The 24,151-nt window shown below is 40.8% G+C and overlaps 1 protein-coding gene across 1 annotated transcript in view; it reads left to right on the top strand.

Moving 5' to 3' along the window:
• The first annotated feature begins 6,859 nt into the window (after positions 1-6,859).
• Positions 6,860-24,151, top strand: part of Exoc2 (exocyst complex component 2) — a 159,587-nt gene continuing 142,295 nt past the window's right edge. The window contains exon 1 of the mRNA XM_034510216.2: positions 6,860-6,996. The gene's annotated coding sequence lies outside the window, so the exon portion shown is untranslated. The remainder of the gene's footprint in view (positions 6,997-24,151) is intronic.

A 24,151-nucleotide genomic window follows, 5' to 3' on the forward strand; every position in this document is an offset into this window, starting at 1 on the left:
CTTTTTATGTTTCAACAAACCTCAATAAGGAATATTCAAATCATGTAAGTTACTACATTTTCCACTGTGAATAAATTCATGTTAAAAATCTTGAAGACTGATGGCTCTGGGACATTCAACATCTTAAGGTAATAAAGACCCATTGTAAAGAGATTAATTGTGATGGTAGCCTTGTGCATGGAATAATTTCCGCCTTCCAACCCTTCTTACACAATTAAGTTTTCACATGAACTTCGCCAACAGTGTGGTCCTTTATTTGGTTCCATACAAAATTTGCTAATTTAAACATGTCTGAAAAACAAGCAGTTTTGCAGTGTTTCAGTGGCTATTATCTGAATTGTTAAAGATTTTCCTCTAAAATTTTTTGTAAGGCAAACTGATTTGTATCAGCCAGCCCCAATAGTAAACAGTGACCAAACAACAAAACTTGAGCATAAACAAATAAACAAGCCAAACAAGATTTTTCATTTATTTTCTCCTGATATTCAAGATTGTGTTCTGGGAAATTATTACAGTTATTGTTTGCAGTTCTCTGTTTTGATGGAAATTTGACTTATTGTAAAGAGACTAAGCGCTAATGCACAATATCATTCATATAAGAAGTCTCAGGAGCTGGCACTAGTGGTGCACACCTTTAATCCCATCACTCACAAGAAGAGACAGGAGGATCTCTCTGAGTTTGAGGCCAGCCTGCTCTTCAGAGTGAGTTCTGGGACAGCCAGGACACCCAGAGAAACCCTGCCTTGAAAAACAAAACAAAACAAAACAAAAAACAAAACATCTCAGTCTGTATTCTTGGAAGTGAAAAGAGTTTGATTTGAATTGCTGCAATGTGCATATACCGAAGGTCTCTCTGAATTAGCGACTTGAAAGTTTACATTTTATACAGAAAAAAATGTTTTATTTTTTGTTTGATTGTTTTGTTTTGTGGGGGTGTGGTAAAGTGCTTCCTGGAAAAATCAGCTAGAAGCAGATACCTTTCAACGTATTGTGTTACAAGTCATTAAGGAAAACACTGTGGAAATTCTGAAACTATAGACCATCAACTAAGTATGTCATAGGTCGCCTGTCTATGTGATGTGGGAAGCTGACTAATCTCAGGCCAGAGAAGGATCCCGGAATACTTTAAGAATTAATTGGTATTTTATTTCTCTTCAAACAGGCCAGACCCATGTGGAGGGCAGGGCAGATAGAGCACTGCACTTGATGTCTTTTTGCCTTTGACTTATATTCTCCTTGACTTACAGAGTTTCTGGCTTGAGATGATATTTACTGGAAAAGATGCTGGCAACGGTAGAGCCAGTAGTTATCAGCCTATTTATGTATAGCAAGTGCCTAGGAAGCTGCATAGTGTTTACTGTTCCTTTTCCTGGCTATTTATCAGCATGTTGACTTGTCCTACCGTGACTGGTCATTTTTCCATCAGGCAGCTGAAGAGGATTGAACTTTACAGAAAGCTGGAACTGTAACCAAGATCTAGAAATTTCTGTTCAAAGCTGATTTTCAAAAAAGAAGAAGAAAAGACAACTTCCTTCTGAATGTGTTTTAAACAAATGCATGCTTGCAAATCAGAGCCACTTAGCAGCAGTAACAATTAGAGTTAAACAGATCTGAAACACAAAATGACATGATGACAAGAATAGCAGTCACGGACATTTATTTTTTCCTAAAATGAAGTTTCCATGAGGCTTATCAGATACCAAGGGTACATCTTTTACAGATGTGTAATTTTAATTATCTTTGTTTTTAAATTAAACTTTATAAGCATGATCACATATCCATAGGGTCTGGGAAAACTATTGTTTATCTGAAGGAAGCATAACATTCATGCTTGTACATTCATCTACATTTCTAATAGTGGGATGGGCATGCAGCATACTGAATAGAAAGAAAACATTGAAACATAAACCAAACACCCAAGGTCTAAAAAAATATGTTCAAGCATAGGAAGAACTACCTAATGGAAAAAGCAAAGATTCAATAAAAATGAAAAATTGAAAACACAGCTCACATACTTATCATTATATTATTTCTTTTATTACTTTACTTCATGGCTAGCCTGCGCAATGCCATTCAATGATTGCACCTTAGCACGGTAATTATTTCCAGGGTGGGAGGCTAACAGGGGGGTGGGGAAGTGATTGAGGACCAGGCAGCAAAGAATTATAGAAACAAAGAGGCAGAGGGAGCGGCCTCAAAGTTCTGCTTAAAATGGATGTGTTATAGGTAACCTAGTCACAGAACAAAGCCTCTGGGGGGGAAAGCCCTCCTTCCAATTGAACAGCAGAGTAATTAGTGTGATCCACTACCATGGTGTACAGAATTATTTGGAAAAACTGCACTAACACCACCCATATGCCCCATTCTGCCCAGATGGCCAGACAGAGGTGCCAGATAGAGTCTTGAGGCTCTGCCAAAACTCCTTCAGAGACTTGTTGCCGAAACCTACTTGTGAGATTTCAGGGCTTAAAGTTCTTTAGACTTTGTCTTATTCAACCAACTCTAAAAATGAGATTAACTGGAATTTTCCAAAGATCAAAGACTCAGGAGTTACATCACATAGGAACTAGAAAGTAGGTTTTGGATTTTCAGTGTAATTTTTCTTTCAATCAATAGTTAGTTCTTGATTTTTTTTTTTCAGAACTGTAGATATTTTTGTTTCCTGTCATAATTTGCTGTTGAACACTTTGGGCGTTTCTTTTCAGTAGCAGTGAAAACTGAAGTACTTCTCGACTCTTCTGGCTAAGTGTCTTAGTTACAAGGGTGCAGCTGGGAACAACAACGGTTTCACTTGGTGAAAGTGAAAGTCTATGTGGCATGGAAACACTTCCCAGCGTTTATTTGTGCATATATTCCTTATGTTTTAGGATCCCAGAAATGTAAAGACATGCTGGCTGGCAATGGGCTGCTTCTTCATCTACAGGATAGAAAGTTGAGGATGAAGACATCCTGAGTGGGTAAGGCACAGCTTCCTCTTTACATAGCTTCTCATGTGCTGAGCAACAGAGCTGGTGTCTTGTCATTGCCTAGAGAACCCGAGGCCAGTCCCTGTGAGAGACAGGCTTCTGAGCCTTACAATTGAGGGGAGTCCTCCTGAACATAGGGAAACTTTGCCATCATGGGCTGATAGGACTGGGATAAAATTTTTGTCAGATTGGAATTTTTGAAAGAATGAGATCTGAAGACAAATTGGCAAACTGGATGCAAGCTGATACCTTGGACACAGGGAAGCCTTCCTACAGGAGGGTAGCAAGATTCAAGTCTTGTACACAGCATGACACCACAGCTGATACTACTTGTCCCAGTGAGCGAACAGATCTTGGCAGCTGAGCTACAAAATGGAAGCCAGTAACACTGGCTGGACCCTTCATCTTCACATGCCATAGATAAACTGGGAGAATGATACCATTTTCTGTCAGTCCTATGGACACTGACATTGTGTAAATTTATTATTGTTCAAGCTGAACAGGCATACCTGTTTCTAAGTAAGAAAAAAATCCAAATTATCTAATATCAGACACACACACATACACAGACTCACAGACACACACTTAGACTCACACTCACACACACACAGAGACTCTCACACACAGACACATCCAGACAGACAGACAGACAGACAGACACACACACACACAGAGAGAGAGAGAGAGAGAGAGAGAGAGAGAGAGAGAGGGAGAGGGAGAGGGAGAGGGAGAGGGAGAGGGAGAGAGAGAGAGAGAGAGAGAGAGAGAGAGAGAGAGAGAGAGAGAGAAACCCATTCTAGCTAGCAATCTTAACTAAATTAAAAGCTGTGTGTGAGAGGACACCTCTGCAGTTCCAGCGAGGGTAAAGACAGGGAATTTCCAAGCCAGTCTGGGCAATACAGTGAGACTCTTTCAAAACAGTAATAGCAAAAACAACAAAATAAGAAAAACTAAAAGTAACTAAAATGAAACCATACATCTAGCTAGAAACCCCTATTTAGGACCCAAAGGAATCTTAATTCCTATTCACATATAATCACAGCATTTGATTATTTCTGCCCTCTGGGGACTGAGCAGGAATCAGAGAGCATCCTGGGATGCTAACTGAGCCCTTTCCACATTCTGACCCAGTTCCCTTTTTTCCCAGGCTATGTGGCTCTCATATATCTTTGGCAGAGAGAGTCTTTCCTCAATTTCTTCACTCCCTCATGGACCACCTACGGACAACCTACCACCAGAGACGACCAGATATAAACACAGGTGTTCGGCACATCTGCACTGTTGCACTGGATGGCAGTAATAGCCATATGGTTGGGGTAACAGTAACACCATGCCTCTTCTTTAGAGCCAAGTTTATTTACAGTTTTCAAATTGAAATATGCAAATTTCAAGCAAATAAAAAGCCCACAGGGCTCCATTTCACTGTAAAGTTGATCAGAGACATATGACTATGTTGGAGACTTTTCACACTGAGACCTGAAGCCAATGAGAAATGAAGATTGCTAAGTATATATCAAGGCAGTTGCTAGGAGCACACGATAGTTAAAACGAAGGTAAAAGAGTATGAGTGAAAGGGTTTCCTACACCAAGAACCATGGCTAAGGAATTGCCGAAAGAGCGTGTTTTGTGTGACAACCTTACAGGCTTTCAAATCCTCTCTGTAGCTTTAAACATGAAGGATGTCAAAGCTGGTGGTATTTGCTTAAAGCATGTCAGCTGTCACTATATTGTTAAAATTTGTTTATCAGATATTGCTTTTCTTTTTCCTTTTTGCTTGGCCATTTAGCAGATTTTGAAGTAGATGGCTAGAAGCAGGTCTCTCTTTACAGCTAGCTCTGCTGTTACCATAGTGAACACTTGAGTCTCAGCTTTTCATCCAACATCCATTTTATGAAGCACACAAAATCCCTTCTCTCAGGAAGTTTAGGAGTAGAACAAGAGAGTAAATAAAGAGACTAGCACACTGCTGACAGGCTATGGCTATTGGTCTTATGGACGGCCACCCTGATGGACTGAATCCCTGTCTAGTGGGTATCTGTGGCATATACTATGAGAATGAAGATGGCAAGAATGCCCCAGCAAGGATGACTAGTCATTAGCTTCTGCTAAGAAGGAGCCTTAAGAGATGGCATCTTTACAGTTGTGTCTAGGCTTAGGTTGCACACTAACTATGTATGGCCCCTTTCAAACCGACTTGCCATGCCGTACTGAGTACTTAAGGTATTGATGTGAGGCAAAACAGATACATAAATTATCCAAGGAGCAGACCACATCTCTTGGTGTTTCCAAAGACTGTTTTGGATAGACCAAGGAATACTGTGTCAAAATCCTTCCTTTTAGTTCTAATGAAATCTGAAAGTGTTGAAAACATAAACCTGTACAATGATTTGTAATTGCCTCAGCAGCTACCATAGCAATTTTAGTTTTAACAATTTTATTTTCTGGCAACTTCTGCACCAGTGTTTGCTAGTTGGCTTCAGGGTTAGGACCAGAAACTTGAGGAGGGGGAAAAAATAAAGAAAATTGTACCAGTGTTCTTTATAGTAACAAAAGAGTCTCTTTCTTCTACTGAGTGCCTCTGCTTCACTGGCATAGCATATTTATTATTATTTTTTTGATCCAGGGAAAACGCTGTGAGTTCCCAAGAGCCACCATTCTGGCTTTGATGGCAGGGCAGCCTTACCTGACAAATGGCACATCACTGAGCCCCGAAGGATTTTGTTTCACCGTGAAAGCCTGCACAACTGCTAGAGATTTCTTACAGTATTTCCTTAGAACCCCTGCTGCCAAGTCTCTTGCTCACATATAGTGTTCCCTTGTTCTTCAAAATGGATGGTTCTGGAAACACTTTGACATATCTTTTGACAAATAGGAGAGAAAAATGAAGTCATATGATATCTCTTAATTCATAGTATCTGTACAACACCCTCTTCAGTGTATGTACTGAATGAATGTATAACATAGCACATAAAGATATTTGGGGAAAAAAATTAGCTTAGGCCAGAGGCTCTCAACCCCTCTGGGGGAGTGATATTTTCACAGGGGTTGTCTAAGACCATCAGAAAACAGATATTTACACTGCATTCATAATGGTAGTAAAATTACAGTTATGAAGTAACAAAATTTTATGGTTGCGGCGGTCACCACAATATGGGGAACTGTATTAAAGGGTTTCAGTATTAGAAAGGTTAGGCTGTTATTGGTCTTAGATAATGGGCATCCTGTAGCAATTTCTCTCCACAGTCGTGGCAACACAAATAGACCCCTGTTCTATGCTTCTGCCACTGTCCTCTGCTGAAAATCACTGTCTTTTGTTGCCTGGAATGCTACAGAGGAAGCCACAGGGGAATGCCTGCTTCCGTTCAACTGGCCATCTCCCGAGCCCAGCCACAGGAGAGTACATTCAAAGCTTAGGGCTTCTGGGCTGTAGATAGAACTCATATCTATAATATGGGAGTCTTGTGAGTTTGCAAATAAATTTGCCACTCAGACCTTGGGAACCCCAAAGCTCTGACCTGTGAGATCCCTTAATAAGGCAAGCACTCCTGGCTAGATGCAGTCTTTTGACTGAGGTTTGCCTCTTGACCTGGTGCTGATCCCTGACCCCTGTGGACTCTTGGGCAACATCTATGGTGACCCTGACCCACTGTACCCTCTTTACCCCTCCCCTTTTTTCCTCTCTGAATTCCAGCCTTCCACTTTCTCCCTCTCCTCCTTTCTGCTTCCTTCTTTTCCCCCTTTCTCATCAATTCCTCTTCTCCTTTCCACCTCTCTACCCTTCTCTCCTTCCCCTTCCCCCGTTCTTTCTTCCCACTCCACTTCCATCCTGTCTGTCCACTCCATCTAACTTCCCTTCTTATTCTGGTTCTCCTTTCCCTCTGGATAGAGGCGGTCTATCTAGGACTCGGCGCTCGGCTAGGCGGCGGATCGACGCTCTCGGCGCTCACGGCGTGCGGAAGTGCGGCCCCACGGCTGGCTGCTGCGGCCCAGAGCGGGCTGACCGGGACCTGACTCCGCCTGCACGCCGCAGGTGAGTGTCGCGTCCTGGTTGAGGACGCCCGGGGCCCGGAGTGGATCTCCGTGTCACGGGACTGCCGGGGCTGGGCGACCTTGGAAGGCGCTGTAAAGAACCTGGGGCGCGGGGCTGAGTGTTGGAGCCGCGGGCCGAGCCTCCCTACCCGCCCCCGCGCAGGCCGCCGGGCTGGACCCGGGAGGAGCGGCCGGTATGGAGGGTCTGTTTTAAATCTGCTTAAGCCCTCCGTACTAACGGGGATGGGAAGCTTGAGTGGTTTCTTTACTACTCTGGGAGCAGCCGCAAGTGCGTGTTCAGCCACACCTCCATTAGGCCATTTGGATGCCTTATATTAAAAAACTAATGGCCACTGGTTATCTCTCTACTAATGCATAGTAAGATTTTGTTTATCAAGCTTAGCATGTGATGGCCGGAGCTTGGTAACGGGTTCCGCCAATGTCAAGGAACTGAAAGTCAAAACAAAAATGATCTAAGTGTGAAAAATTTGTGGTTCGAAAGGTGATAGAAAGACGCGAATGTGTGCTTGCCTCTTACATGTTTCTCTTTTGTTTGACTCAGAAGACACTTAGTATTTTTAAGCAGAGGAACCTCCGTTTGTTGGAAACAATTTTTGGAGTCATTAGAAAGTGGTCTTTCTTTTTTTTCTTGTCAATTATTTAATTTACAGACACTGAACTATTTCCTTCCAAAAGGTGATACCTTGAAGACTACATTCAAAACATTTGTAAAGGCTGTATCTAGTATTGGGCTTCTTCAACTTTTGACACTTAAAACTTATAAAGAATTTCCATGACTTTATGTAAGTTTATAAAATAGGTAGACAATGTTTTCATTCATTAATGGTAAATCACAAAGCATTTTATTTTAAAACAATTTTTGTATACATGTACACTTACCGTTTATGAAAGATGAAAGCATAGAGTTGGATAACTCAATCCTTTTTACACAAATAGTTAAGTCTTGGTTTAATATTTGTAACTCCGGGACACTGAGAATCTTCAGTGCTTTTCAGAGCTGATTGATTATTTTCATTTTCTAATCATCAGTACTAAGAACATTGCTGCATATAAATACATAGTACAAAACGGTAGGACAGTTAGGAACATTTTGGAAATTGTTGCAGATTTGTCCTTACTCCCAAGCAAAATTCATCGGTGATCTTTTAGAACTTCAAATCAGCAACTCAAACAGCAGTTCTTCACATTAAAATTGACACAGCATGATTCAATGACCCATTCATTTGATGATTACATGCTGAGGACTGCCAGTAGGGACATGTATATAGCCTTTGCTTTCTATAATCAAACCATTTTTCTTTAAGAACAGAACATTGTGTGTGTGTGTGTATGTTAGTTTTCTTCATTGCTGTAACCAAGTACCTGCTAAGCAGTTTAAGGGAAGAAGGGCATGCTCTGGTTTATAGACTGGAGCAGCTGGTGAGGCTACTCCAGGGTGGTAGGACTGTGTGTGCCCTGGGACACCTCAGGAACAGGAAGCAGATAGAAGTCAGGATGTGGGGCTGGGCTCTAAAACCTCAAGTCCCCGCCCCCTAGTGACTCACTTTCACAACAAGGCTTTTCATCCTAAAGCTTTCAAAACTACCTAAAACAGTGTTAGGAGGTTTGAGCTTATAGGAAATATTTTCCATTCAAATCCTAACATATAATGAAAACAACTGCTCTTTGTAACGTACAGTATTTTGACACTGAATTGTAGTATTTGGGTTTAATACTCTTGGGTAATTCATGACATGGCAACTTGCACAGAGAGAGAGAGTTCAGAACCAAGGCTGGGATAAAGTTGGATTGAGTACTGCTAGTAACACCTTTGACTCACTATGGATTTGATTTTTTTAAATTCATTTTTGATCCCATGTGTTGAGAAGATTTTCATTTCACTTTTTTTTTCTCTACCTCAACATTCAGTTACATGACCCTATATAACCTACTGTTGCTACCCATAGTTTAAGAATCTGCATTCTGGTAAAAGACTTGGTATTGAATAGAATCTCTAAGAGTGCAGCAACAGCAGGATCTTACCACATAGGAAACGCTAGGGATAAACTTGTCTCTCAGTTGCCTTTTCACATACTTTCTGGTTTACTCTTCTTTCTCTGAGATGGTCTCACTCTGTGCTCAGGTTGATCTTGAACTCCTTGACTGAAGTGATCCTCATACCATAGTTTCCACAGTGCTACGACACACTCCACTATCTATGCCTGGCTTTTCCGTACTTAGCTTTATCAGGCTCAGGTTCCTAGCAGTGCCTATAGTTCACGTAGTATGTTTATAATGTTTATCTAGTAGCTGAGTTTTAGGCTTATGTTAAAGTAGGCTATTTTGAGATTGATTTGAGTGGGAAATAACTTTGATTACTAGTTGGTATGAGGAAGTATTGACTGATGCAAACTCTGGGGAGTGTAGGTGTGCACTCCCTTGACTGCCTGTAGAGCTGGAATGGAAGGGACTATTCACTGTAATCAAACATTTTATAGTATGTTACGTTGTTTAGAGGGATGATGCTATGGTACAAATGGGCAAACGTCACATAATTGGAGAGACATTGGGAATTTTGAAGCTGTGAATACACACATAGGCTTTTTTTTTTTTTTTTTTTTTTTTTTGGTTTTTTCAAGACAGGGTTTCTCTGTGTAGCCCTGGCTGTCCTGGAACTCACTCTGTAGACCAGGCTGGCCTCGAACTCAGAAATCCACCTGCCTCTGCCTCCCAAGTGCTGGGATTAAAAGCGTGCGCCACCACCGACCGCACATAGGCTTTTTTGATCTCAATTTGGATATTAAAGTTAAATTTATTTGGGTGTAGGAATTAAAGCAACCATTCAGTTCTCCGTGTGCTACTGCCAGCCAGCTGCATAACAGCAACTGCGTTACTCAGCATCTTTGAACCTTAGTTTCCCTTTTTGCGTATTCAGAGACTATATACAATTTGATTATTTCAGTGTGTAGTGTCCCAGTATTCTCAGCACTGGGGCGGCTGATGCAGGAGGATGCTGAGTAAAAGAACACCCTGGGCTACAAACGTTACCCTGTCTCAAAGCAAAAACAAGTACAACCTCTATAAATGAAACAACACCAAGGACAGCAAGAAATGTCACCAATTAGATCATCTCAATCTTTGGGCATTGAAAATTTGCACTTCCGTGACTCACATTATCATACAGCATTTGACTTATGTTTGAGTATTAGGGGCTGTGATTATCAAGGAAACTCACCTGATATAGGGAGTAGTTCTTGTCATCCCTGTATCTCCCAATTTTACCAAATGATGTAGATATTAATAATTACATCACCCTGGATTCAGAAGGAGTATTATTGTCCCTCAAAAAATAAGACTGAACCAAACTGTAGTAATGGGTGTTCAGAGAAGAAGGGGTCTTATGGGATAGAGTGAGAGGGAAAGCTCTGAGGAGTCCAAAAAGACAGGGAAAGTGTGAGCATCGACATCATTGGGCAACCTCTGAGTGGCCAGCAAGCAAGCATGGGCAAGTGCTGTCTGGTTACTTGAGGGCCTTAGGTCAAGCATGGCATTTGGAACTGACTTGTTAGACAGCTGCCTTCCCCAGTAACACTTGGTCATCAAAAAAGCTTTCTGAATAGTCTTAAACTCAATACTGTTGGTGGCAATTACAACTAGGGTGGATCATTCATTTTGTTTTTGTTTTTCAGAGTAGTTTGGTCTCTTGGATCTAAGGAGTCTAGATTTTAATTGATGAGAAAATTGACTGCTAAGGGTGGATCCAAGTACTAAGAATTGTGTAGTGTTGAAGGCACTCTCTTGCTCTGTAAGCAGGTTCCTCTGGAAGCTTTAATGGCTTCCTTCCTTCCTTCCTTCCTTCCTTCTTCCCTTCCTTCCTTCCTTCCTTCCTTCCTTCCTTCCTTCCTTCCTTTCTCTTTCTCCTTCCTTCCTTCCTTCTTCTCTCCTTCCCCTTTCATTCCCTTCTTTCCTCCCTCCCCCTCCTTCCTTCCTCCATCCCTTCCTCCATCCCTTCCTCCCTTCTCTCCTTCCTTCTCTCCTTCCTTCTCTTTAAAGGTCATTTTCAGTTTGAAATTCTGTGACATTGGAAGTTACATGATTACATTCACTGTAATTTTACTGAGTGAGAAAGCAAGACAAACAGCCTGAGTTATTTGGCTGTGGTTTCATCATAATGAAAGTCCCACATGAGTGACATGATGTATGTGTGTATAAGTTAGGGGCTCTGCAGGAATCAGAATTCATGCCAGATGGTTCAAATGAGACTTTAATGAGGGGACTATTTGAGGAGGTGTGGTTATCTAAAAGATGGTGAGGCTTAAAGAGAAACAAAAGCTGGAAGGTACAGAGGGGGAAAGTAGATGCTGTTGAGGACTGGAGGAGGGCCTTTAAATGGAGCCCTCAAGGAATCTTCTAGATTATCACCCATGTTCTATGCAAAATCTATTGGAGCATTTTTCACGCTTTTCAAACTGCTCATCCATCCATTCTGCTCTCTAGTAGGTGATCTTGCCACCTGCTTTAGAAAAATAGAACTAAGTAGAATCCCATGGTCCTTGTACCAAGACAGTTTCTTTCCCAGTTATGGTCAGAGATGCATCTCTGTGTACCTGGCTAGGGAGCTCATCCACTCCGCCTTTGACTGTCTTTCTTGTCTTGTTAACATAACGGCTCTTTCCTTGGTGTATGCTTAGAGGTAGCAACAAGAAAGGCATCTGCAGAAAGAAATAGAGCCTTCTTGACCTCAGAATCTTATTTACCTTTCTCTATACTTCTTCCCTTCCCATATATATATAATATATATATATATATATATATATATATATATATATATATATATATAAACATATTTGCTGATATTCTTTTTCTGTTGAGCTATCCCACAGCCATGACCCTTCTGAAGGTTATGGTCTTGGCCTCCTGACCATAACCTTCTTTTAATGTTACTCCTGTCCACTGTAATACCTGGGGACACAGCAATCTCTTAATGCGTGCTTTGATTGAACAAACCTTTTTACACTCATAACTTATCTTTAACACCCTCCCCTTTCTGAGGATAAGTGGAGTCAACCTGTTGAGCTTCCAGGTGGCCCAATTATCTTAATGGCCTGATTGGTGGCTGTGTATGCTAATGACCTCTTCAATCTCTTGAAGGTGGTTTGACTTTTGGGAGTGATACCTGAACTTTTTTTTTTTTTTTCTGAAAAATAAAATTTCTTGGACATAAGTTTTGTTGTTCCATGTGGATCTAAGAAGAAGGGATTATGGTGTGCAATTTGCAAATATTTTTGAGAGATAGTGTGCTTTTGTGTGAAGCCACCTTTCTGTTTTCCTTTCCCTAAGTAGTGTGATTTTCATTGCTGACACTTTGTCAGCATCTAGTGGGTTGAGGGCCAGCCAGCTATAGACTCCAACCGTTGGCTGTGCAGTGTAGGAAGGTGCTTACCTGCAATGCTGGTTCTGGGGAACAAGGAGCATTCTGACTGGCTCTTCTCAGTGAGTCCATACTTGTTTTATGAGAGTAGCTGGGTCATCCAGGATTTATGTAATAGATGAGTTATGTAGGAGTATTGAAGGCCTTCTCAGACTTTGCCCATGTGTTTTTTTGTTCTGGTCAATATTGCTTCCTGGTGATCTCAGGCACATTCTCTTCCCATAATCTCTCATGTCCAACTGTAGTAGGAGGTAATAATGTCTTCCTCTTCTATAAACAAAGAGACATGAGATAAAATAGAAAAATAAATAGAAATTATGTGCCATTTATATTATTTACTATAACATAATTCCTAATTATGACATGTAATAACTATATTTTTTCTCGTAACAGACTAAGATGTAAACACTCATGTTTTCATTAAAAACCATAGATAACATATTTCAGTTACTTTTCAGTTTTGGAGGTAAAAAAGGAAATGAATTCTAAAGAGGGCAGGGAAGGCCAGAGACGAAGCTGTATTCACACAGCTGCTTTCCTGCAGGTTGTTTAAGGCCCTGGTTTTGAGCAGGCACCACTACAGTAAAATTTGGGCTCTCTACTTTCTTTCAGGTTTGAGTTTGGTCTTGGTTTTGTTAATTATGGCTTTGCATTGAGGCTTGAGGAAAAAGATTATTCTCTATGGGTTATTTATTTATTTGATCTTAGAACTCCTTCTTTGTTATAATTTCATTTTCTGATTTTTCCTAATATTATTTCTATCAGTTAATTTTAAAATGTACTTTTAACCTGAAATTCTATAAAAGACAGTTTACTTTCTTTTATTGTACTAATAAATATTTTGGAAAATTAACTTTATGCCTCAATGCAATAAGGGAAAATTATGAAAGTAAGTTTCTGATTTCAAGTCCAGGAAGCTGGCTTAGTGGGTCAGGTGCTTGCTTTGCTTTGTTAACAGAAGGACCTGAGTTTGGATCTTTATCAACCATGTCTGGCATCTCTTATGCCAGGCAGATCCCTGGAGCTAGCAGCCAGCCTAGCGGAATGGTGAGCTCCACCTGAAGTGCAGGAGAGAGAGACTGTGAAAAACCAAAAAGGTAGATAGCAAGAGAAGATATCTGATTCATCTGTTCTCCAAACACATGCATGGGCAAGGGTACCTGCACGCATAAGTGCGCGCGCACACACACACACACACACACACACACACACACACTCCCCAATCTCTGTTCCAAAAATCCTTTAATGTATACCATTAATGGTGAAGAGAGACTGAATAATCTGTTTAATTCAAATCTGTAAAGAAAATACAGTTATACATTATAAATTCTAAGAAAAGATGGCCTCTTGGCTTTATTTTAATGAAATGCTTTTTATAGTAGTGATTTTCTCTTTTGACCTGTGATGGATAGGAGGTTAATTGATGTTAAATGGATGCTTTGTTAATCCTTCATCAGCTACTAAATTGGTGTGGGGGAATCTAGGTCAAGACTGCACAGGGCCTTGTTTTCTCAAGGAGAGTTATGGATTCCACCCTTTCCAGCTTCCCCGAAGCCCACACCAATCTCCAGCTGTCTGTGTAGGGACCTCTTCCATCTCCTTTCCTGCTCCCCTCCCCTCCCTTCCCCTCATCCTTCTAGATCTACCCCCCCCCCTTTCCCCCATCTGCAGAGTGACAGCTTGTAGATGTTGCGTGCGAGTGAGCTGGACTGGCGCTGTGTGGTCCAAGTGTGTGGTCTCCAGCTCTGCGGAGAGGCTGCTAACAGGGTGGATGAGAGAGAGCAATACTGTTTACTTTAATTTATTTCGGATGCCCGAATTGTGCTCAGGGTTTTCCCTAAGTTTGACTGCACTGCTAGCAGCTTCAGTCTCTCACAGCTGCTGAACTGCTGTGGCTGAACTGCTCTGGCCTCTCAGACAGGCACTTTCCTCAGCATCTGCCTGTGTAATCCCCTGTGGCTCAGAAATGTTAACAGCACTGCTGAGTGCTGTGATTATTGCCTTTCACTATGTCAAGATAGATGGCCTTGAAATTTCTTTTGAGATGGAGCGAGACAAATAAAGCAGACATTGTATGATAGTGACAAAGTTGATGTATTTTTAGAAATTGGGAAAGCTATTATTCAGAATTTGGATTGAATGAATCCAACTATGGTCATGTAAAAGGATCTGGGAGTTAGGTGACATCTGCCATGTTTAACCATTTTAATAACATAAACCAATTTTAGCTGGTGGTTGATTCCTTGACCTTCTGGGGAAACGCCCATTGATTTTGGCATGCCTGTTTACTGTTGTTTTGTCAGCAGGGAATAGTGCCTTATTTCATCTTAAATTCCTGACAAGTTGAAACAAATGAAACTTTGTTTTTATATCAGACTATATGCTAGGGTAGTGTCTTTTTTCACTAATGTGTAGATTATGAATATATCAATAATATTTCCTTGGTTTTATTTCTGAACATTTTTGTTGAGATGTTCAAGTGTGTTGTTATTTGAATAAATAGCTGTAGACTTTTAACATTCCTTAGGATTTGTACATTGTTTTTCTTTCCTGGCTTCCTGTCAGTCTTGCTGGGGTAGGATTGCTTTGTTGATGAGTTGTCCAGTGAGGACAAGGAATTCTAGGCCATTGGTGTCTGTCTTCGGAGAGGCCCCTGGATTCTGCACTGCATCCTACCCGCACCTACCTTTAGCATTGAGTTAAAGCACATAAACTCATTTTGTATCCACAAGAGGGAAAAACCTGCCCTTTCTTCTCCTGTGTCTCCTTAGTGAGGAGATGGTTCTCCTTAGCTTCTATGTCTAGAATCAGAAGACTTATGTAGTAGTGTTGGATACATTTAAAACTTTTTTTAATACTACCATTTTGATATTTCTTCTGGTGTTCAACCTTCTTGGACTTGTGTATTTGTTGTGATCATGATGTTGCTCTAATACAAGAATTGTGAAGTAGTTAGTATGTTCTCAAAGAACAAAGAATATTTTTTTTCACTCCAGAAGAAATCCCTTAACTCACCCTCAGTCCTTTAACATTCTTCATTTCTATAACTACTGCTAATCAAGTTTCTTTTCAAAATGTATTCTTCACATATTTCTTTCTTTCTTTCTATCTATCTATCTATCTATCTATCTATCTATCTATCTATCTATCTGTGTGTGTAGGGAGGGGCTCATATGCCACAGTCCTTATTTAGGGATCAGAGAACAGTTTGGAGGGGAATCTATTCTTTCCCTCCACCATATGAGGTCTCTGCTGCTATGACTGAGCAGCCTATGGAAGAGCCAGTTGGAGAGCTGGAGTTCTTGGAGTTGCACAGTCCAGGTACTCTTACCTGGTGGTCTGGCTGGATGGAAGAATAGGAATTCATATGCGTATCCTAGCCATGCTGCTGAGATAACCTCATAGTCATAGGAGAAATGAACAAGTGTAAGGCAAAGTGATGAAGGAGATGACCTCATGTAGTTACCTCCTTCCACTGCATAGGATCCAGGTATTAAACTGGTACTCAGGCTTGGCTGCAAGCACTCTTACATGCTGAGCCATCTTGTGGGCCCCACCATTCTACTTTTTGTGTTTTTGAATTCACATGTTTTGAACTTTCTGGTAATTTGGCTGTTTGTGTTAATTATGACAGAGTAAATGAATAGTATTAGTCATGACCTGAGACATTTATCTAAGAACTAAACATTTTCTTTATATAGAAAGAAAAAAAAATACTTACAACTGATGGCTAAGTCAAATAATGATAACTACAAATGAACTTGTATTTTGTTTGGAAACATGATGGCCTCAGGCTTAAGTATGGCATACACGCTGTGGGAATGCTCTGTGTCTTAGTTGCCCATTCCCCACAGCAGTTAGCTCTGCAGGTACCTTTAAAACCTCCCTTGGGCTTTGCCACTTCCATTGCTTATTAGTTGCAGACGGGGAACTCTAAAAGGGGCTCCCTGATTAACTGAATCCCACTGTTTCTAGTTTAGCTGTTTCTGGGCTGCTCCTTCAGAATGAACTGTGCAGGTAAAGGGCCACTGGGAGCTGTTCTCAGGGCAGGCCGGTCTGAGAGAGGTCCTTGTAGAAGTGTCTGCAGAGCATGGAACTTGGCAATGTAGCCAATAGTGGTTCAAGCACATTTCTGTGGAAGACACAAGTTTATTTCTGAACCTAAGAATACTTCTTTTATTTGGATTTTTTGTGACTTAGAACTGAAAGGTTGTTACATTTTATATGTTGTCAGCACTGTCCCTTCCTCTTCTAGGTATGGATATTTTAAATTGAAAAGACAAACTATAGTTTTTCTTTTTTTGTGTGATGCTGCTAATTGAACCTAGGGTCTCATTTGGGGTGCCTCTGAGCAATATCCCCAGCCCTCTTTTTATGTTTGTTTTGAGACAGGGTCATAGTAAGTTTCTTAGGGTAGCCATGAACTCACTTTGTAGCCAGGCAAGCCTTCAGTGGTTCCTCTGGTTGCAGCCTCCTGGATAGCTGGGTTTATAGGCTTGTGTCTCCAGGTTGGAGAAGAACAATCGTTCGATATTAAGATTGGTGAAGGGGTAAAATTTATTTCCCTTAAGTAATACAGACAAAGTGTTAGACCTGCAAATTTTAATTTTTAATTCTTCAGGTAATTTTTTTTTATAGAAACAATAGGATGTCAATATTTGTACCTTTGATGCCCTGGAAAAGGAACTGCTCGGCTCAGATCTTGGTGGCTAAGTGAACTCCATCTCATTTTTCCCCGTGGCATGTTTCTGTATTGGTGATTAACTGTAGTGATCATGATTGATTGCCTGTGTAGGATGTAGTTATCAAACTCAGTTTCTATGGTAGCTTTTGGTGATTGCTATTATGCAGAGATTTATTGGTTTAGCATTGGCAAGATGGCTCAGTGGGAAAAACCCATGCAGACCTGACAATCAGAGTACAATCTCCAGAACCTAACCTACATAAAAGTAGAAAAGAAAACTGACTCTACAGAGGTTCTCAGACCTAAGTGGCACTCACATGCCACACACACAGACACACACAGACACACACAGACACACACACACACTCAGGGTGTTGGTGGTAGTGTTGGCAGGGGAGGGGCAATCTGACTCAGTAGGTAAGGTAGTTTGTTGTGCAAACATGATGAGTTGGGTTTAATCTCTAGGACCTGCATCAAAGTGGAGAGAACTGACTTTGCAGAGTTGACCTCTGACCTCCACATGCATGTCTGCATACCGATCATGTGCCTCTATACATAAATAAAACAAACAAACCAAAAACTCAAAAAACCTACACAGCAGGTGGGACACAATAGAGAGGCAAAAAAGGACCTCTCTGCGTTACAGTATATCTAGCTGATGTTTCACTCAAAGGCCTCATTTCACGATTTTACGTAGCTAGAATTTCACATGGTCTTGAGGTCCCTGCTGTGCTGGTTGAAAGCTTATAAAAGTCCTAGTTATGCTGCTGAGATAGATAATGTCGTAGTTATACCTCCCAGGAGAAATGAACAAGTGTAGGGCAGAATGGCAAAGGGGATAACCTCACATGGTCTGTGTTCCTTTGCTCCCTGCCTGGATCTCCATCCAAAGTGATGTCTCAGGGTGTGCTCTACTCTGTGTTGTCCAAGGCCCACCTATTTTTCTAAAAATGCATATTCATGCTCATAGCTGCAGGGGAGCATATAGAAGTCTATTTAAACCATCATTCTCCTGACCCTCTCCATGCTTCTCCAGTCTCCTCTCTGGTGTTAACCTGAGGTGTGAATCTTTCTCATCCTTTCTATGTTCATTTAGCATATTTTTATTTGCAATGAGATGACTTTTGTTTTCTAAAAAAAAATTAGATAGTATTATTATAATCCTGATTCTAAGTCGCAAATTGAGACAGTTTTAGGAATAACATGTCAAAGCATTAAATTTGAGCTGCATATACAGTTCTTTGTAAGGATATAAACTGAGATGTGTAGATGAGGCAATATGTTTGTTTTAAAGTGCTCATTCAGAAAATAACGTGAACGTTTGTCAAGATGGAGGGATGTTTCAAACAGAAGACTAGATGTTGGATGATGGGATGTAGAGGTTATTATGTATGTTTAAGATTTCCATAGTAGAATGTAAACCAGTCACTAGAGAATCAGAACGGTAGGAGACTAATTTTAAATCCCAGTTGTGCTGTTGTCTTATTCAATTTTCTATTGCTATGAAGAGACACTATGACCAGTGCACCTCTTATAAAGGAAAGCATTTAATTGGGGCAGACTTACAGTTTCAGAGTCTTAGTCCATTATTGTCACGGCAGGAAGCATGACAGCATCCAGGCAGGCATGGTACTGGAGAAGGAGCTGAGAGTTCTACATCTGGATTGGCTGGTAGCAGAGAGATGGAGATGGGGAACCTTAGGGAAAAGGAAAGGGGAAAGAGGGAGAGGGAGAGACTGACTGGGCAAGCATTTGAAGCTCAGTGATGTACCTCCTGACTCCTCTCAAGTAGTGCCACTCCTTAATGACCAAACATTCACTATGAACCTTTGGGGGCCATTTCTTTTTTTAAACCACCACAGCTACTTAATGGCTATGTCCTTGAGACAAGTTTTGCTTTTTTTTTGTCCTGGGTGGCCCCAAACTCTTAGGCTAGAGATATCCTCTTGCCTCTGGCTTCTGAGGTACAGGGATTAAGTGTGTGTGTGTGTGTGTGTGTGTAATTTCCAACCACAACTATGAACAATTGTTTAGTCTCTGCTACTTTTCCCTGCTAGTGAGACAGTTCAGCATTTTATAATACTTTGGGGATCAACCTGTCATCCAGCTAATCCTGTCTATCACAAGCTAAGTTAATGTCTTTGTTTACTAATTTGACTTAAGTCCTCTCTGCTCTCCCATAGTTTTCACATCTCATTGTGAAACATTTCCTTGGTGGACCTTCATGTTGCCCCTGGCTCTATCATGAATGGACTGCAGGAGTCATGTCTAGTGATCCTCTCAGTGTAGATTATTTTCATCATTGTTTACCTTCCGAGAATACTCTGAGTCAGTGTGGAAGAACAGCTAAGGCTTTAGCAATCTCTGCAGTATTAGAAGGCCTTATCTTGCTTCCAGCACAATAGGAGTTCTCTCCAGAGTCAGTGGAAAGCCAGGAGTTTTCAGATCTCAAGTGAGAGCCAAGTGTGCCACCCCAACTCTGCTGCTTCTTTGAAGCTGAATTTGTTTTTCACAGTTACTGCTTTCAGCTCCTCATTTGTGAATTGTCTGCCCTGCCTCCTTTTGCCCCTTTTTGAGGATTTTGTGTTTCATTGATTGTTATGAGCTGTTTATAAACATTAAGTTATTCATGGTTAGTTATTTTGGACACCTCAAGTCCAGTGGTGCTCCTCCTGTCACTGTAGCTGTAACATGCTTCACTTTAGGATCTTCTAGTAGATTTTGGTTGAATTAAAATTACGTTTATGTTTGGCATTTAAATAAGCATGTTATTTTAAACTGTATAGATATTTAATATAATCAAGAAAATTCTGCCGCACACTATAATTGAAGTATCTCTGAGTTGAAGGTAACATGTAGAAGATTCTGGCCACGGATATGCTCATCTAAACCATCCCTGTCAAGGTGTGGTTCCATGCACCATTGCTGTCAGGGCTTCAGTCGCATCCCCTTAGAACTGGAAACAAGCTCCCTGTCTGGTTGCTGCCTTTTCCTTCTCCCAGCATGAGATTCCCCATTTCTTTGGGATCCCTTGGTTTTATAGTCTGATAGTTGAATTGAGAGAGACACAGGTGTCTCTTTAGAATATCTTCATTTCTGGAAGGCCTGTCTTTGAGCTCTGCCCCTAGTCTGGGAAGTATTTTAAATAAAACCTAGACTCATGTTTATTCCTGAATACATATCTAAGGTACCAACTGTGTAGTACTCATGAAGATTTCAACCTACTAATTAAGGAGTTGAGGTCTTTTAAATCTGCTCTGTCTCAGGTACCCATTTCTCTTAGATTGGAGGTAGTACTTTCCCCTGTATGTAGTCTGCAGAAGTCAGGTATAAGGTATTCTGGATCTATCTGCTGTTATTACTTTGTGAAGAATTTTTAAATATATTGTCCAAACAACACAGCTCTTACCTCAAGGGGAATAAGAGATAGTTAGTCTAAGCCAAATATGAGTGACCATGACCCAGGAATGACATGTCCCACTGTGGAAGGGGTTATGTGAACTTTATATAGTAACAGAACAATAACAACAAAATCATGAATAAAGGAACTTACTAAATGTAGTGGTGGGGACAACAGATGGGGCCAGTAGTAAAGCAGGGACACCTGTGTGATAGGTCTCAGGTGCTGTCTGATTTGTGCAGAAGGGCTCTCATTTATGCCTTTAAGGGGCTGTACAGAGATTCATGAATAGTTATGGTAAGGAAGTAATTTAGTAGAGGGACAGGTGAGTTTGAAATTGTGTGCCAGACCTGCACCTGGGTGGTCTAGCTCCAAGAGAGGAAGAGGCAGGGACCCTTATGACCTTTTATGGTTTATTTACATATTGTACAGTTTTCTGCTGTTTCCTATAGGGAGCCAGCAGCCCAAGTTTCTAGTGCTCCTCCCCCACTGAGTCTTCTTTCATATGGTAATCTCTGCACTCCCTGCCTTTACCCTTTCTTTGCTTTTTGTTGCTTGAAGCTAAAGGTTTTTCTTACTGATGACAAAGGTGTTAGGTCAGATCTAGAAGGTAGACAGTGATGGTTAAGGAGAGTCATTACAATTTTGCCTTGGTTTTGTAACATCTCAACTTACCACAATCAGGAAGTTCTTATCATTGAGCCTTGTAAAATCTTCAGAATAAAGTGTGCCTCTTTTCTGGGAATTTCAGTTCATAATAGCTGACTTTTTGTCCTCCCCCCTCCATTTCCTCTATTTGAGACCCTCTTTCATTGGTGTAGAGGGAGGGACATTGATACTCTTCTTTTGTTGAAGAGGGAGGTACATTCATCTATGACATAGTGGTCCAGGGAAAGATTGAAAAGGGAAAAAATTGTTTTTATTTATTAAATGAAATACATTTATTCTAAAATTAAATGGAAAATCAATTTTATAAATGTAAGTGATCATAGTTGAATGTTATCATTGACAAATCAGAACATTAAAGTTATTTTTCTTTAAAAATTTTTTATTGATGCCTTTATATGGAATACTATGCTTCATTTTGGCACATGTAAATAACATACTTTCACCATCTCTGCTTCTCTTTACTCTCTTGTGTCCCTCGTCTCATTTCACGTATTGCTCCCCTTACTTTTTAGATGAGCTCTCTCTGTAGCCCGACTGGCTTTTATAGTGCTGGGTTCCAGGCTTGTGTCTCTGAGTCATTCACTACCGTCTGCTGTAAGAGACTTTTCAGTGGAAGTCTTATTAGACAGGTATTGTGTATGAGTCAGGTTCCTGAAAAGCTGCCGGTCCACCCAGGAAGCACCCATGTAAATCAGGAGGCCATGGAGCCAGAAGCCTGGGCCATAGCCTTTGTTATGGTCTTCATGGAGAGAATGGGACAAGCAAGGGTAGGCCATATAAGCAAGTTTAGGATTGTAGAGTTTGCATTATTCTTGTGTGCTTCTGTCTTGCGATGGTCTTGTTAACTGTACCTAGGATGTTTCGGGGATGGTCTAGTGTCCTGACTATGAGCACCTGAATTAAAGGCAGCTAGAATTTTAACTTTGTTTACTTTGCATATCAAAGATATATTTTCAGTCCTGATGTTTTCTGTCCCAAGCTTTTTGTTTAACTGTCATGAATTACTGAAAAGAAAACATGTTCTTATACCAGGAGGACTTTTTTTAAAAAAGGATTCATTCTGTGCGTGTTTTGTTTGCATGTGTATGTCTGACCACATGTGTGCCTGACTCTTTAAGAAGTGGGCCAGACTCTATAAGATTTTCACAGTTTAAATATTATGTAAGGTGCATTTTTAAACAAATAAACAAACAAAAAAAATCAACAGAGTATTTTGTGAATTCTTCCAAGGAAACATGACCTAAATTCTAGTTTTTATCAAAGCAAAACACAACTCTTACCTCAAAGAGACTAAGAGATAGATTATGAGCCAAATATGAGTGACCAGAGCCTGGGGGCAGAGATCGACTGTTCCAGTGTGTTAACAGTTTCCTGAAGTTATGTAGTGACAGAGCAAAGTTATAAGTCAAGGCACCTTCCAAATACATTAGTAAAAACATTAGGTATGAGGGTTGAACCAAAACAGGAAAATCTGTTGCAGGCCTCAGACTGTATCAAAGACATTTCCCTTTTGGTCAGTAGAAGTTAGTGGTCTCTTGTTTTAATAGATTCCTAAAAGTTTTACCTGTTGGTTACAAGGCTGTTAACTTGTGAATAGGTTCTTGGCATCTCAGCCTCTCCGTGAGCACCAAACTTTCTGTCAGTTACTAGACTTTGCAGGAGGTCTGTACAAGGTGTAGTTCTTTGCAGGAACTTTTCTGCTCAAGTGGCTGTCTCCCAAGAGTATGTAATAGGCTTTTTCCAAGACTAAGCAAACACTGTTAAGGTTTTTTTATTTTTTGTTTTTATTGTTATAGAATTATAGAGGGAAATAGAGTGATCGCGTAGGAATCTTGATTATTTATTTTAACTGCTGTTAGTAAGTTGGCTCTGTTAGAGCCCAATGTCGGAACCACTGTGCAGTGTGTGTGCACTGTGAGGCATTTGCCCTTCATTCGGGAAGGAGCACAGAGAGCTAAAGGTTTGGTTGCTCTGAGCTGACCTTCAATTGAGATATTATTCAGAGGATTGGTTTGGGAGGGGTGTAATGGCCTTGGCATTGGGAACATCTCCTGCTACAGAAAGGAGATGAGGAGAAAAGTACCAACGTCACAGACTTCAGGGATAAGACATGTCCCACATGACCAGAGGAACAAAACAAAAACTGGAAGTGCCTTTGTTTGCCCTTTCTGTTGAAACTGCTGACTAAAGATGAGGTGGAAGAGCTTTATGGTGCCAATGCACTGTCTTTACAGGTTTCTGACTCTCTCGATAGAGATTCAATTCCTGGTGTTTACCCATGTGTCAGGCAGTAGGGCCACTCACAGTTTTGATGTTTAGATCCCTTCAGTTTTAATAGTTAAAATTTGGCTAGTTGTGTTACAGTAGTATTGGGGGCCATTGAGGATGTAAGGGTTCTGTTGAGGCTCTTTAAAAGCAAGCTATTTCCTCCTGGTCAAAAGAATGGCATCTACATCAGACCTTGGGTGGAGACTAGACATGACATTCTAATCTGCTCTGAAGATTAGAATATTTCATACTATTGTCTCCTCCCTTGAGAGTTGGGCCTGTCAGTCACTGGATCAAAAGAAGACCACCCTTCAAGAAGCCTGGTTCACCTAAAGCCAAGGCAAGAAGGTAGGAATAATCCCCCCTCATCCCTTCCCCATTGGATAATTTATTTATCCTTCCATGAGACCTTTCCTTTTTGTGTAGGCATTTGCATAGCTGCTGGCATCTAGTAAGAATGCCTGTTGGCTTTGTTAGTTGTCCCGAAAAGTGTTACTTACCTTTTCTTCTTTGGATCCTTTGTTTTGTTTTGGGTATTTGCCAAAGCTTGGGCTTGCTTCCTGCACACTCTGTGCTTTCTCACCCCTTTTCTCGGGAAGTCCCACTCCCCTCTGCCTTAGCTGCTTACTATCTCCATTACCTAAGCTGCCTGACTTCTTAGGGGCTTGACTTCCTCTTCTCCATCCTCTGCCTCCTGGCAACTG

Source organism: Arvicanthis niloticus, chromosome 8, assembly GCF_011762505.2.
Source record: "Arvicanthis niloticus isolate mArvNil1 chromosome 8, mArvNil1.pat.X, whole genome shotgun sequence".
Lineage (NCBI taxonomy): Eukaryota > Metazoa > Chordata > Mammalia > Rodentia > Muridae > Arvicanthis > Arvicanthis niloticus.